Genomic DNA, 393 nt, shown 5'->3' with positions numbered 1-393 from the left:
TATTTACCACATTTGATAAAACTCAATATCTTTGAAATGAAAGTTTTGTAAATATAAAAATATATAAAATCTTATTGGAATCAGCCTCATTTTAGTTATTGCATTTTCAAAAAATTACACACTAAATGAAACACACTTATTTATTAAATGAAACACACTTATTTATAAAACCGTTTTGATAATTTTCTTGCATTTTACTATCCCAATCTGTTGGAGCATATTTTCTTTTATTCAAATACTTAATTCTTAAGTATATTAGACATTAAAAAAAAGTTCGATTCTACTAAATTTAAATCAGAAATTAACTTCAATAATTTAGCTATTAAATTTTTGCAATTCGAAATTTTCTTTCCATTAAATTTATTAAAGATTATTTTCAGTTTCTTTATGTTG

Source organism: Rhagoletis pomonella, unplaced genomic scaffold (genome assembly GCF_013731165.1).
Source record: "Rhagoletis pomonella isolate Grant_MI unplaced genomic scaffold, Rhpom_1.0 Rhpom_scaffold_00633, whole genome shotgun sequence".
In the NCBI taxonomy this organism is placed as follows: Eukaryota; Metazoa; Arthropoda; class Insecta; order Diptera; family Tephritidae; genus Rhagoletis; species Rhagoletis pomonella.
Note: the sequence above shows the minus strand (reverse complement) of the source record.